We start from the raw sequence: 15,964 nt of genomic DNA, 5'->3' as shown, positions 1-15,964 counted from the left end.
CTTTAATATTAATGTGAAATTTGCATATGCAATTTGCGATACGCTGTTTATCGCACGCAATAACGGCCTATCGTACTTTTATGAATGACCCTGTTAGATTGCTACCTCTGCATTATAGGGATGGTTGAGTTATTTACATCAATTTCCCAACCTTGTCCTGGAGGCACACCCATCTAATCAGGTTTTCATGATTGCACAATGAATAAATGAATGAGATAAATGTGTATGCATTTCCTCCATTGTAAGCAAATCTATCTCATGCATCTTTATTATGGCAATCCTGAAAATCTGGCTAGCAAGGTGTGCCTCCAGGAAAGGATGGGAAGCATATATTTACATTGATATGCCTAAATAACAGAGAGCATCATTCAGCATTTGATAAAATGGTAATTACTCAATATCTATTGCTTCTTACTTAAGTATCATCGTGACTTTTACTATCTTTATGGTATTTTAAAAAACAATTTGAGGTGGAGTTTTATAGTTTTCTTGAAGGCTGATGTAATAAACTGCATTAGGATTATCATACTACTTTTCTTCTGTTTTAGCACATATTTTTATGCACTAAAATTATTTCCCATGTGGTAAGGGTTTTAACACACAAAAATGTGCACTAAGTGGGAAGTAAAAAAGGTAGGGTAATTTTAGTGCACTCTGTATGCTAATACATGCTAAGGAGTTGCATGTGGAAATACTTCCAACGTAGCAAAGTATGTGAAAAGTAAGCATGCTTTTTAACTTTCATTTTAGTCCTGAAACTTTACTTCAATTGACTTCCATGAGAAGTTAATGGAAGATGAAGAATCAACCACCGTCTGACCTGGGACTCTGAGACTGGGGGCCCTTGAAATCAGGATCCACCAATTTGTGGACCTATAGACCTGGCACCCTGACCTAGACCTCCTGGCCCCCAGGACTATGACTCCAGGGCCCCCCATAACAGGCAGCCAGACTGGGCCCTCCATACTTGGGCAGTCCAAGTCCAAGCTCTTGGCCAGGCAGCTCAATTTGTGGACCCCACCCCAAGGGGTCCCTGAAGATTAAAGAATGGAGGAGTAGCCAGATGGTTAGAGCAGTAGGTTATAAACCAGGGTTCAAATCCTACTTCTACCCCTTGTGACCTTGGATAAGTCACTTTACCCTCCATTACCCAAGGTAGAAACGTACAGGGTGAGTTATCAAGCCACATTAGAGCTCTAATGCAGAATATACACAATATTTTGCATCTCCCCACTCAGATACCCTCCCCTATTACAATGACCTTGTTTGCATGTGATTTGCATGCATGAATAATGTAAATTAATGCAAAGAAGGTCATGCTTAGTCAATTTGATTTTCACATTTTATCAAGGCCGACCGCGAAGGTGGTCAGCCATGATAAAATAAGAACACCTCCTGCTGCACATTCTAAGTGGCAGAAAAAAAAAAGATGTGTGAACTGAAATGATGAGCAGGGGTCAGTACTGACCCATGTCTCAACTAGGAGCATCAGTCAAGGTAGCCACAACTCCCCCAAAATCAAAAAAATAAAAAAACTTTAGGTGTGCAATGATAGACCCCAGCCCCTCCTCTCAAGACTATCATGAAGTCTCCCCCCAGTCCATTAAATAAACTTTAAGCTCTGGCCCCTTTTCCAACCTTCTCTCCCAGGACCAACCACCCAAGACCAGCAACAAGCCCCACCTACTACCCCCAAGAACAGCATCAAGCCCCCCCCACCCCCAAAAAAGGAGCAAGTTCCCCCAACCCCCCCAAACCCATCAAGGGTTCCCATGTAGGGGCTGGGTTCACTCTTGCAACTGGTCCAATCGGTGCCATTTTCCAAAATGGTGCTGACCCGACCTTGCCCTAGCCATGTGACTGGGATAAGGTCTGGGGATCTTATATGGCTGGAGCAAGGTCAGGTCGGTGCCATTTTGTAAAATGGTGCCAAATGGGCCGGTGCAAAGGTGCACCCAGCCCCTATGTGGGATCTCTAGACAGGTTCGAGAGGTGGTGGAGGATATGCTCTTTTTTCTTGGAGGGTGTGGGGGAGGCTTGATGTTGGTCTTGGGGGAGGGGTGTCTGGATGTTGCTCTTGGAGGGAGGTGGCTCTTGATGCTTGGGGGCAGGAGGGTTGGAAGGGGGGCTGAAGCCTCACATTTATTTAATGGGTTGGGGGGAGCTTCATGATGGACTTGGAGGAGGGGGGCTTTCACCACACACCTAACATTTTTTTTTTAATTTTGGGGGAGTTAGACCCACCTCAACTGGTGGCCCCAGGTTGAGACATAGGCCAGCATTGTTCTCTGCTCAACTTCCCCATTTGCTGCATCTTTTTGGGGGGCTCAGTGGCTCTTTAAGTTGATGGCAGTACCTTGAGGTTGGAGCTGCCATCCTGTTAAAGGGCTATTCACCACTTTCTTTTGTGCCATGGTGTTTGGCCATGGCACAAAAGAACGCACCATACATCCACAATGCTTTTTCAGGGGAGGGGCCCTGCTATCATGGTGACATGCCCTCCATGATAGTGGGACCCCTCCTGTGATAAAACATTGTGGCTTGGTGAATTTAGAGGTTAAATTGTAAGCCCTTTGGGGATAGGGCAATGCCTCTAGTACCTGAACGTAATCTGCTTTGAAGTGTCAAAAAGCGGAATATAAATAAAATAAATAAATGTGCAAACAATGAAATTAAACTCAAAGCTGGTGGATTTTCTGGTGATCCATTGGAAAAGCAGATTCACTGACTCATGGAAATGCACAGTGGATTTCTTTAGATCTGTTTCAAAATTACAGAAGATTTGTTTCCTTTGCAAGGAAGTTCCTCAAACTCATTGACAAACCTGAGGATATTTCACATATTTGCCAAACATCTTTTAAAATGATTCAGACACTCCTTGAAGTTTATATCAGATGTGAAATTAATTGTTAAAAGGAAACATAGAAACCTGAAACATTACAGCATAAAAAGACCTAATGGCCTATCTAGTTTGCCCATTAAACCAGAATCACCATCAGAGCTAATAACATCTCTTTGCCCATTCTTTGTTTTTAATTTAATGCTATTTTCTTTTTCTAATTTAGAAGCTATTACCCATGGAAAGCATGAAAACAGTAGCCAGGCTATTTAATCTTTACAAGACTGTCCTTATGTTTTGAAACATTAGACTGTATACTCGCAAAATCTATAGGGTCAATTTTGGTGATAGGTGCTATAGCAGTGATGGCAGACCAATAGTAGGCAGTACTGTCCTAAAGGGAACACACACTTTCAAGCTAGACAACGTGTTGCAGTAGCCTGAAAGCGAGAACAGCAGGGAAGCTTTAAGACTCTGCTTCACATGCACCATCGGGAAAGTTCCAGGAGAAAGTAGAGCATGTGAAACAGGGAGCAGTGTTCCTTCAGAGCTGTATGGGAGTTCACTAGAGCAGTGGTTCTCAACCTTTTTTCAGCCGGGACACACCTGACAGATGGTTCTCACATGCGTGACACACTGAACATGTGACTTTCATGGGGCAAAATGTAAATATACATTCTGCATCCTCAGGAACCCCCTCGACCCCCCAAAATGGGTGCAGAGCAGAACTAGGCATTACCCATACAACTCACCATACAAAAAAAGATATTCTGGTTCTAATGACTGTTGCGAGCGTCGCTGCCCGACATCTCCACTCTGCCCTCCTTACCTCTTTGGCGACTCCTCCTGAGGTTGATGGACATTTCACTGCCGCGGCGTCTTCCTGCTGTCCTCTACGGCATCCCCGGACTGGTTTGGGCGCTGCCTCCCGCCATGCTGTTCAGCTGCCTAAGGGTGCGTGCACCGCGTGGCCCTGCTTCAAGTACCTTGAGTGGCGCAATCCTCAGGGGCGTCCCCCTGTGATGACGTCACGCATCCCAGATACAAATAGCCTACGCGATTGCTAGCTGTCAAGTTAGCAAAGGTTTCCTAACGGATGGGATTCGCTCTCTGTACCTAGCTACTCTGCCTCCACTATTGGACTACTCTATTGGGGTACCCGCTCCTCGGGGGCCTCTCTCTCTTTTCTCTTTCAGGTCGCTGTCTGGAACCGGTACTCGCTCCTTGAGGGCCCATGTTCCTGGACTTGCTACCTGGACTTCACTTCTGCCTGGAAGACACCACTGCCTATACCATCTGTGAGTTACCATCTATCTCTCTCAGAGCTGTTCCCTGGAACTAGGTACTCACTCCTCGAGGGCCTGCCTTTACTTCAGCTCCTGTGCTCCATACTGAGAGACCAATGTGTGAGTACATTACCAACGAGGTTCTAATCCTGAATTCTGCATTCACTGCTGCTGCTCACGATATCAGTTTCTCTCCACTACAGCACAGCCATTGTGGGATCGCTGTTTCAGAGCCTGAGGGACTACAAGCCCAGCCGTGCTATATGCCAGCTCACTACTGCCACCTCTGGTGGCTCACCATTACTGTCTAAAAAAAGATCTGATTGTGTGTGTGTCCTAAGCTGAGCCTGACCTGTGGCCCCTCACGGGAGCTTCCCCCGTGGGTGTGATCATCTGCCACAGAGTCCAGGGGTCCACCCAAAATCCTCACAAACAATAACAGATTGCTAACTCCATGGATCCGGCACAGCTCAATGCCCTACAGGACATACCGGGCCCGGCCCTGCGCATTTTGGAACAGCAAGACGCATTGAAGAAGCTCACTTCAGCGTTTCACCAGCTGCACACACAGAAGACCCAAGGCGCTACTTCCAGCAATGAAGGTCAGTTACAGGAAGTAACTTTAAAGACTGCTGTACCGCTGGCGGCTCCAGTTCATTTCTCAGGAGAGATTCGGAAGTTCAGGGGCTTTTTAAACCAGTGTTGCATGCATTTTGCTCTACAGCCTTCTCAGTTCCCTACAACTTTCTCCAAGACTACTTACATCCTTTCCTATCTGGATGGAAGGGCCCTGTCTTGAGCGTCTACACTGTGGGGTAGATTTTCAGACCGCGCGAATAGGCGTACTTTTGCTGGCGCATCAGGCGCAAGCAAAAGTACGCGGGATTTTAGTAGATACGCGCCAAGCCGCTCGTATCCACTAAAATCCTGGATCGGCGCGAGCAAGGCTATCGATTCTGTATAGCTGGCGCGCGCCGAGCCGCGCAGCCTACCCCCGTTCCCTCCGAGGCCGCTCCGAAATCGGAGCGGCCTCGGAGGGAATCCTCTAACGCCCTCCCCTCACCTTCCCCTCCCTTCCTCTACCTAACCCACCCGCCCGGCCCTGTCTAAACCCCTCCTTACCTTTGTCAGGGGATTTACGCCTCCCAGAGGGAGGCGTAAATCCCAGCGCGCCAGCGGGCCGCTAGTGCGCCGGGACGCGACCTGGGGGCGGGTACGGAGGGCGCGGCCACACCCCCGGACCGCCCTGGGCCGTAACCACGCCCCCAGGCCTGCCCCCAAAACGCTGCCGACACGCCCCCAAAACGCCGCGCCGACCGGGCCCGCCCCCGACACGCGCCCCTCGCCAAACCCCGGGACTTACGCGAGTCCCGGGGTCTGCGCGCGCCGGTAGGCCTATTGAACATAGGCGCACCGGCGCGCAGGGCCCTGCGCGCCTAAATCCGCCCGGATTTGGGCGGATTTAGGCGAGCAGGGCTCTTAAAATCCGCCCCTGTGGGAATGAAAAGATCCTATTTTGCAGGACATAAATGGATTTTTGGACTTATTTAAATCCGTTTTCGATGATCCTGCTTGAGTTACCTTTGCCGGTTCTGCTTTGGTGGACCTGAAGGAAGGCAACCGACCACTGACTGATTTTGCAATAGAGTTTAAGACTCTTGCTACAGAACTCTGCTGGGACCCCAAATGCCTGAAGACCCTCTTCTTCAGAGGCCTGGATACTCGTTTAAAAGATGAGCTGGCCGTTCGCGAAACACCTGACTCGCTGGATGAACTACTGGCTTTGGCCACTCGGATCGATCACTGGCTTCGTGATAAGGTGAAAGAACTCCGGCTTATTAGAAAACCTGATCTGAAAGAGGCGAGTGCTAAACCTGCACCTCTGATGGTTCCAGTAATTCCTGCTGCCAGTGAAGATGAACCGATGCAACTCGGTCACAGACATTTGACTTCCAAAGAGAGAAGACTTCAGAAGAAGCATTGGTTATGCATGTACTGTGGTCAGTCGGGCCACGATGTCCCTACATGCCCAATTCATCTGGGAAATGGATGGGCCTAAGTCCTGCAGGAGGACTGTTCTTAGGCCTCACTACGCCCTCTCCTCCACTCTCTCTCCCAGTCTCCTTGATCTGCGGACCATGTATGCTTTAAACTCTTGCCCTAGTGGATTCAGGGGCAGGAGGCAACTTTATTCTCTGACATTTGGTGGAACATTTGAGGATTCCCCTCGTCAACTTGAAAGTTCCGCTACTTCTATCCTCCATCCATGGAGAGCCCTTACCGGACGATGTGACTTGCCAAACTATACCAGTGACTCTCTGCACCGGAGCTCTCCATACAGAGTCTATTCCATTCTTTTTGTTAGAGAAGGCCATGCACCCTATCGTCCTGGGGCTACCCTGGTTGCAAGTGCACCAACCCCGATTTGACTGGGCATCCTTCGAACTCTTCCGCTGGGGCCCAGAGTGTCATAAGACATAAGACATAAGAAAATGCCATACTGGGTCAGACCAAGGGTCCATCAAGCCCAGCATCCTGTTTCCAACAGTGGCCAATCCAGGCCATAAGAACCTGGCAAGTAATCAAAAGCTAAGTTTATTCCATGTTACAATTGCTAATGGCAGTGGCTATTCTCTAAGTGAACTTAATAGCAGGTAATGGACTTCTCCTCCAAGAACTTATCCAATCCTTTTTTAAACACAGCTATACTAACTGCACTGACCACATCCTCTGGCAACAAATTCCAGAGTTTAATTGTGCGTTGAGTAAAAAAGAACTTTCTCCGATTAGTTTTAAATGTGCCCCATGCTAACTTCATGGAGTGCCCCCTAGTCTTTCTACTATCCAAAAGAGTAAATAACTGATTCACATCTACCCGTTCTAGACCTCTCATGATTTTAAACACCTCTATCATATCCCCCCTCAGTCGTCTCTTCTCCAAGCTGAAAAGTCCTAACCTCTTTAGTCTTTCCTCATAGGGGAGTTGTTCCATTCCCCTTATCATTTTGGTAGCCCTTCTCTGTACCTTCTCCATCGCAATTATATCTTTTTTGAGATGTGGCGACCAGAATTGTACACAGTATTCAAGGTGCGGTCTCACCATGGAGCGATACAGAGGCATTATGACATTTTCCATTTTATTCATCATTCCCTTTCTAATAATTCCCAACATTCTGTTTGCTTTTTTGACTGCCACAGCACACTGTACTGACAATTTCAATGTGTTATCCACTATGACACCTAGATCTCTTTCTTGGGTTGTAGCACCTAATATGGAACCCAACATTGTGTAATTATAGCATGGGTTATTTTTCCCTATATGCATCACCTTGCACTTATCTACATTAAATTTCAGCTGCCATTTGGATGCCCAATTTTCCAGTCTCACAAGGTCTTCCTGCAATTTATCACAATCTGCTTGTGATTTAACTACTCTGAACAATTTTGTGTCATCTGCAAATTTGATTATCTCACTCGTCGTATTTCTTTCCAGATCATTTATAAATATATTGAAAAGTAAGGGTCCCAATACAGATCCCTGAGGCACTCCACTGTCCACTCCCTTCCATTGAGAAAATTGCCCATTTAATCCTACTCTCTGTTTCCTGTCTTTTAGCCAGTTTGCAATCCACTAAAGGACATCGCCACCTATCCCATGACTTTTTACTTTTCCTAGAAGCCTCTCATGAGGAACTTTGTCAAACGCCTTCTGAAAATCCAAGTATACTATATCTACCGGTTCACCTTTATCCACATGTTTATTAACTCCTTCAAAAAAGTGAAGCAGATTTGTGAGGCAAGACTTGCCCTGGGTAAAGCCATGCTGACTTTGTTCCATTAAACCATGTCTTTTTATATGTTCTGTGATTTTGATGTTTAGAACACTTTCCACTATTTTTCCTGCCACTGAAGTCAGGCTAACCGGTCTGGGAAGTGCCTTAAGGAGATTGCTCCTGTCATCTGCATGCCTACGACTCCAGTGATGCTGGGACTGCCGCCCCAATACGCATCCTTTAGCGATGTGTTCTCCAAAGAAGCTGCTGACATCCTTCCTCTGCATAGGTCCTATGACTGTGCCATAAGACAAACCCAATACTGAACCTCCTAAAGGACATGTCTATCCTCTCTCAGCAATTGAGAACAAGGCAATGTCTGAATATAATGAAGAGAACTTACAGAAGGGGTTTATCAGACCATCGAAGTCTCCAGCCGGCGCAGGCTTTTTCTTTGTGGGGAAGAAGGACGGTGCCCTATGTCCTTGTATCGATTACCGAGGTCTGAACGAGATCACGATTAAAGACCGCTACCCCCTGTCTTTAATCTCGGAGCTGTTTGACAGGCTTCAAGGGGCCAAAATATTCTCAAAACTCAACCTGAAGGGGGCCTACTACTTAGTTCGCATTCATAGTGGCGACAAATGGAAAACAGCCTTCAACACTCGAGTCGGCTACTTCGACTACTTAGAGATGCCTTTCGGCCTGTGCAATGCACCCACCATATTTCAGAACATGATGAACGACATTGTGCGGGACCTGCTGTACAAGAGTGCCTTGGTATAGATGGATGATATCCTGATCTTCTCCCAGGACCTGCCCACTCACATTGAAAATGTCAAACAAGCAACTCTGCCGACTCCGTGAACACAAGTTCTTCGCCAAACTCTCTAAGTGCGAATTTCACAAAGACTCAGTGCCTTTCCTTGGCTATATTGTGTCTAAAGATGGCTTCCAGATGGACCCTCACAAATTTGAGAGTATCAAAAATTGTTCCCAACCTACCAGCCTGAAGGTCCTGAAATGATTCCTGGGATTCACCAACTATTATAGAAGTTTCATAAAGAACTACTCTTCTTTAACAGTACCCTTGACCGCAATGACCCACAAGGGTACCAACGCTTCCAAATGGTCTGCGGAGGCCATTTCTGTGTTTGAGAATCTGAAGACTGCCTTTTCCATGGAACCATGCTTGCGGCACCCTGACCCCAACAAGCCCTTTATCGTTGAAGTTGATGCTTCAGATGTCGGCGTGGGGGCCGTATTGAGCCAGACAGGAGATTCTAAAGCCTTATGTCCCTGTTCCTTCTTCTCATGACGATTCTCCCCAGTTGAGAAGAACTATGGGATCGGCGATAAAGAGCTCTTGGCAATAAAGCTTGCATTTGAGGAATGGCGGCCTTGGCCCGAAGGTGCTCAACATCAAATAACCATATTCATGAACCACAAAAATCTAGAGTAGCTCCGCCATGTGCAACATCTTAACCACAGACAAGCCAGATGGTCCTTATTTTTTAATCCTTTCGACTTTGTGCTCAAGTATCGCCCCGGAGACAGAAATACCAGAGCCAACACCTTGTCATGCTCCTTTCTCTCGGAGGATGTGCCTGAAGAACCTCAGCACATAATTGACCCGAAGAAAGTCATCTTGGCAACTACCCATTCTGTGCCCACTGGTAAGACCATTGTACCAAAACACCTCAGGAAGAAGGTGCTCTTTTGGGTGCACGATTCCAAGCTGGCTGGCCATCCTGGTCAACGCCGTATCCTGCTCAAAATCCAGAAGTTATATTGGTGGCCTACAATCAAGAAGGATATCTATTCCTATGTTGCACCCTGTACCAACTATGCCAAGAACAAACCTGCTTCTGGCCAAATGTGGGGTTTGCTGCAACCTCTGCCAGTTCCGGAACAGCCCTGGTCACACATCGCTCCTGATTTTGTAGTCAATTTACCCCCTTCCGGAGGAATGAGTACCATCTGGGTAATAGTTGATCGCTTCAGCAAGATGGCACACTTCATGGTGCTTCCTGGCTTACCCTCAGCCTTGGAGCTTGCGAAGCTCTTCATATTGCACATTTTTCACCTTCACGGCCTACCTGGTCACATTGTCTCTGACCGAGGATCTCAATTCACTGCAAGATTCTGGAGGGCCTTGTGCAAGTTATTTGACATCTCTCTAGACTACACTTCAGCCTATCATCCACAATCAAATGGCCAAACAGAACGGAGGAATAGAACCTTGAAGCAGTTCATTCATGCCTACGTCAGTTCCCGTCAGAATAACTGGGCCGAACTGCTACCATGGGCTGAATTCACCATCAACTCTCATCCAGCAACATCAACTGGATCAACACCTTTTGAAGTGGTATATGGATGCTCTCCAACGTCGCCACTTCCACTGAAGCTCTCAGTGTTGTCCCCAGCAGCTCAAGCTACTGCTGATGAAATCCATAACCTGTGGGTTCATACAAAGGACATGCTGAACAAAGCAAGTGATCGTGCTAAGAAGATGCTCACCATTCTCAAGCGCCGGTCTTCAAACCTGAAGATAAAGTCTGGTTATCTACCAAACACCTCAGACTGAAGCTAGCCTCCACTCAGTTTGCTCCTCAATACGTTGGATCATTTCCAATCCTGCGACAACTTGGCAACATCACCTATAGTCTGAATCTACCACCTGGACTCAACATCCATAACGCTTTTCACGTTTCACTCTTAAAACCGCGCATTCTCAGCAAATTTTCTTCCAAGACTCAGGAACCACCCGTTATCAATGCAGAGGATAACCTTGAGTTCAAGGTTGAAGAGATTCTTGATGTCCGGAAAAGAGGCAAAACACTTGAATACCTTCTTTCAAGGGAAGGTTTCGGCCCCGAAGAAAAGTCTTGGGAGCATCAGGCTAACATCCTTGATAAAGAGATGCTCCGTCAATTTCACCTTGCGCATCCTTCAAAACCAAAACTTGGTACCCAAAGAGGAGACTGCCCTTTGAAGGGGCATACTGTTGCAACTGTCGCTGCTCAACGTCTCCACTCCACCCTCCTTACCTCTTTGGCGACTCCTCCTGCGGTTGATAGACATTTGGCTGCCGCGGCATCTTCCTGCCATCCTCTCCGGCATCCCCGGACCGGCTTGGGTGCTGCCTCCCGCCATGCTGTTCAGCTGACTAAGGGCGCACGCGCCACATGGCCCTGCTTCAAGTACCTTCAGTGGCGCAATCCTCAGGGCCATCCCCCTGTGATGATGTCACGCATCCCGGATACAAATAGCCTACATGATTGCTAGCCGTCAAAGTAGCAAAGGTTTCCTAACGGATGGGATTCGCTCTCCGTACCTAGCTACTCTGCCTCCACTATTGGACTACTCTATTGGGGTATTTGCTCCTCGGGGGCCTCTCTATCTTTTCTCTTTCAGGTCGCTGTCTAGAACCGGTACTCGCTCCTCGAGGGCCCATGTTCCTGGACTCGCTACCTAGACTTCACTCATGCCTGGAAGACACCGCTGCCTATATCATCTGTGAGTTACCATCTATCTCTCTCAGAGCTGTTCCCTGGAACCAGGTACTCGCTCCTCGAAGGCCTGCCTTTACGTCAGCTCCTGTGTTCCATACTGAGAGACAGCTGCGTGAGTACATTACCAACGAGGTTCTAATCCCGAACTCTGTATTCACTGCTGCTACTCACGATATCAGTTTTTCTCCACTACAGCACAGCCATTGTGGGATCGCTGTTCCAGAGCCTGAGGGACTACAAGCCCAGCTATATTCCAGCTCACTACTGCCACCTCTGGTGGCTCACCATTACTGTCTAATAAAAAATCTGATTGTGTGTGTGTCCTAAGCTGAGCCTGACCTATGGCCCCTCACGGGACCTTCCCCCGTGGGTGTGGTCATCTGCCACAGAGTCCAGGGGTCCACCCAAAATCCTCCCAAACAATAACAATGACATCTCAGTAAAAGCAAAACAAAATCTCTTTACTGGCAGACACAATACCCCTCCTTATGAAAAGACAGTAATTTACCACTACAAATATTTAACCATGCCCTAAACACCAATACACCTCCTATTAGGAAAACAGAGCAAGCGAAGCTGCTATAGATAGATCCTCACTCAGAAATAATTGTAAAACTTTTCTAATAAATGTTACAAAACAGCTGATAAAAAGAATAACATCCAACAATTAAAAACTCATAAACATTAATAAAAATTGTCCAAATATCAATAAAATATTTCAAAACAGCAGATACATCACATAATACCCAATAATTAAAATGGTAGTCAATCAAGAAAAATAAACTTAAAAAGCCGCCTTTTCTTACCCTCTCCAGCAACTCTCCTACTCCTTTCCCTTGCAGGCCAATAGTACTCACCAGAAGCAGCAGAGTGGCTGCTGAAGCTCTGTCCTCACAGTCCTCTTCCTTAGGGCCCACAACCAGTCACAACCAGTCTCTGTCTCACACAGACCAGTAATCTCCCTAACTAGTATCTCTTCCTCACACAAACAAGTCACTTCCCTGACCGGTCTCTGTCTCACTCTCATACACACACACACACACACACACACACCCACACACACCAGTCACCTCCCTGACCAGTCTCTCTCTCTCACACAGACACCAGTCACCTCGCTGACCAGTCTCTGCCTCTCTCACACACAGTCACCTCCCTGACCAGTCTCTGTCTCACACACACACACACAAACCAGTCAACTTCCTAATCAGTCTGTCTCTCTCTCACAGAAACACATCACCTCTGACCAGTCTCTCTCTCTCTCTCTCTCAATCACAACTGCTCTTGCTCCCATTCTACCACAACCCATAAAGCTGCCACTCACGCACCCTGGCACCCATTCTACCACACACAAAGCTGCCACTCACGCAGCTTTGTGTGTGGGACCCATTCTACCACACACAAACACACACACACACACACACATACACACACACACTCATGCACCCAGGCACCCATTCTACCACACACACACAAAGCTGCCTCTCACGCACCCAGGCACCCATTCTACCATACACACACACACACACACACACACACACAAAGCTGCCACTCACTCACTCATGCACCAATTATACCACATACACACACAAGCTCTAACTCATGCATCCAGGCACCCATTCTACCACACACACACACACACACACACACAAAGCTGCCACTCACGCACCCAGGCAGCCATTCTATCATACACACACACACACACACACACAAAGCTGCCTGTCACACACCCAGGCACCCATTCTACCATACACACACACACACACAAAGCTGCCACTCACGCACTCATGCACCCATTGTTGCACATACACACACAAGCTCTAACTCACACACCCAGGCACCCATTCTACCGTACACACAAACAAAGCTGCCACTCACGCACCCAGGCACCCATTCTACCACACACACACAAAGCTGCCACTCACGCACCCAGGCACCCATTCTATCTCACACACACACACACACACACACACAAAGCTGCCACTCACGCACCCAGGCACCCATTCTACCACACATACACACAAGCTCACATGGAGCCTCTTCTCATTGTTTGGCCCAATAAGCCTGGCCTCCCTGGCGTGAGCTCTGGCGGTGTGCAACGTCTCTCCAGCCCCCTGCTTGCCTGGCCTCCGACGGTGCGCAGGGTCTCTCCGCTCTTTGGCCCCGCCAGCCTGGCCTCTGGCGGCGGTGCACAGGTCTCTCCACTCTTCAGCCGCCAGCGGCCTGGCCTCTGGTGGTGGCACGCAGCATCTCTCCATTCTTTGGCTTTGGCTCTGGCGGTGGGGCAGCTTCTCTCCATTCTTTGGCCCCGCTGGCCTTGGTTCCGGTGGTGGCACAGCATCTCTCCATTCTTCGGCCTTGGCTCCAGCGGTGGAGCAGCATCTCTCCATTCTTCGGCCCTGCCGGCCTTGGCTCCCGCAGTGGTGCAGCATCTCTCCACTCTTCAGCTCCGCCCCTGGGGAGAAGGGATGCACAAGTGGGGCAGTGGGACACTGGGACACTGGGAGCCGTGGCACACCTGCCGGTGCTTGGCGAGACTCCAGTTGACTGATGGCTGGGCAAGCAGGGGCTGGAGAGTTGTTGTACTAGAGATTTGACTGATGGCCGGGCATGTTGAGTTGTCTCTTGGTTTGATTTACAAGAAGCAGAAAGGTCCAATGGGACCTACCAGCTCCACATCTTTCAAGCAGTGAAATATCTGTGGCACATCCATTGGTTAGAAAATGGATTGTGGACTCCCACACAAATTTGAGGAAACATTGATAGGAAGCTTCCAAGAGATGCTCTACATGCACTGCTTCTGCTCTGTTAGGTTCTCAGGCAGAAGGCGTCCTGTTCCTGGTAGGATGCTAATGAATTTCCTGTACTATGGGAAATATTGAACAACAAATTAAAAATAGAAATGTGAAATCTGTAATACTGTATTTGTTGTACTGATAGTGGTGTCTGGAGCATGGGGGTGGGTGGGTGGCTCTCAATGCCCTAATCAGGGTGAAAAGGGTGAGATTGTGTGAAAGGGAGAGGATGACAGATTTCAGAGAAGGTGAGATCCAATCAAACTGTGCCAGAGAATGTGGCCAAGACAATTAGCATAACAAATTTTAAAAAAGGTTTGGACAAAACCCTGGAGGAAAAGTCCATGACACATTATTAGTCACTAAACCAAATGAAGTTATTGATATCCTTTGGAGATCAACTTTATGGGATCTGCTAGGTATTTTCAACCTGGATTAGCCACTGTCAGAAATAAGATGCTGGGCTTGATGGACTTTGGTCTGACCTGCAAGGAATTTCTTATGTTCTAATGAGAAGCAGGGATGGGAGAGAGGATAGAAGGAGATGGAGGAAGAGTCATTGAGGAAAGGATTGGTAGGGAGACTGTGAGAATGAGAGAATGAGACAGCAGTTGCAGAGGAAAAAGAAAGATGAATGGTAAGGAAGATGGGGAGGGAAGAGAACTGAGAGGTTGAATGCAATACTGAAAAACACCTATGGTATCTCATCTGAAGGTTAGCTCAGCTTTTGGCACCCACCATTAAAAAGGATTGTCATCACTGTGCTAAATACATTTTCTAGTGACATTTTGATTTTAGATTATTGACCCTGATTTTCACATCAACTAGACGAGTGTTCCATACTGAAGAGATATTAGTGAAAATAGCTTTTTTAGTGTAGTGTATGAGACTACCTTAATACATAGTACCACTGAGAAATGAGGCAAAAATGTCAAGAAACATTTAATAACACTATCTTTGATTGTGAGAAGTCTTCCTATGCAAAGTAAAACTGGATACATTATTCATATTTACTTACTGAATTACTCCACAGCAAGAAAGAAAATACAAAAAAAAAAAAAAAAGGAAGACTGTGATAAAATGAGGAAATGTGTTAGAAAAAAACTAAAAGGAGCAATTCACAAGGTTAAAAACTTGCAGGAGGCATAGACATTGTTTAAAATTACTATATTTGAGGCCTACAAATTAAAAATGGTTGAAGGAAAACCAAACGACTGCCAGTGAGGTTTAATAGTAAAGCGAAAGAAGCAAGAAAAGTCAAAACGTCACCTCGCAAAAAATGGAAAGCAGACCCAAGTGAGAAAAATAAGGAAAAGTATAAGTACTGGAAAGTTAAATGTAAAAAAGTAATTAAATAGGCTAATTGAGAATTTGAACAGCCATAAAAGTAAAAATAAGTTTGTACATTTGAAGCAAAATGTCTGTGAGGGAGTCTTCTGGGCTGCTAGATGGCCAAAGGGTATATGGACCCTTTGGCCATGCTCTTGGAGGACAAGGAAATCTAAATGAATTATTTTTCTCTGTCTTTACTGAGGAGGATTTTGGGGGTCATACCCACACTGGTCACATTTGTTGATTGTGAAGACTCTGAGCGACTAAATGAAGTCACTGTGAAAGGAGAAGATGAAATAAATCAGATTGACAGACCTGCTATTAAGTTCACTTAGAGAATAGCCACTGCCATTAGCAATGGTTACATGGAATAGACTTAGTTTTTGGGTACTTGCCAGGTACTTGTTGCCTGGATTGGCCACTGTTG

This window comes from Rhinatrema bivittatum, chromosome 4, assembly GCF_901001135.1.
Source record: "Rhinatrema bivittatum chromosome 4, aRhiBiv1.1, whole genome shotgun sequence".
Lineage (NCBI taxonomy): Eukaryota > Metazoa > Chordata > Amphibia > Gymnophiona > Rhinatrematidae > Rhinatrema > Rhinatrema bivittatum.
The sequence above is the reverse complement of the archived record's forward strand: the minus strand, read 5'-3'. Positions refer to the sequence as shown.